We start from the raw sequence: 462 nt of genomic DNA, 5'->3' as shown, positions 1-462 counted from the left end.
GTGAGGGCAAACCCTTCCTGCACGGACATTGATAGAGACAAAACTCCATGTGAGGGGAAGGCGAGACGCGGCTGCAAATACCCAAAAACAAGAACGGGACTGGAAAAGGCGCTGTGCACGCACCGCTATTCGCGGGACCCCCGCCCACGCTTGGCTGTACGAGTGATGCCAGCACGTGCGGCATGCGCCGCTTCCCTCCCTGTCCGTGTCCCTGACCCTGTCCCTGTCCCCGCGGTGTCCGATGTCAGCGCACGGCCGCCTCTCCCGGGCCCCCCCTGGCGGCACGGAGACATCACGAGGGGCGGCAGCGGGGTTGCTTTTTGATGCTCTTAGGAGAGGTTTTGGTCCCCAGCGCGCCGCTCCCGATCGGGTTTCATCGCTCGCGGGTATTTATATTCGTAACCCAAGGCCGGGCGGGGACGTGTCAGGGGACACCTGAAGAGGGACTGGCAGGAGAAGCCC

The sequence above is a fragment of the Meleagris gallopavo genome, chromosome Z (assembly GCF_000146605.3).
Source record: "Meleagris gallopavo isolate NT-WF06-2002-E0010 breed Aviagen turkey brand Nicholas breeding stock chromosome Z, Turkey_5.1, whole genome shotgun sequence".
Lineage (NCBI taxonomy): Eukaryota > Metazoa > Chordata > Aves > Galliformes > Phasianidae > Meleagris > Meleagris gallopavo.
The sequence above is the reverse complement of the archived record's forward strand: the minus strand, read 5'-3'. Positions refer to the sequence as shown.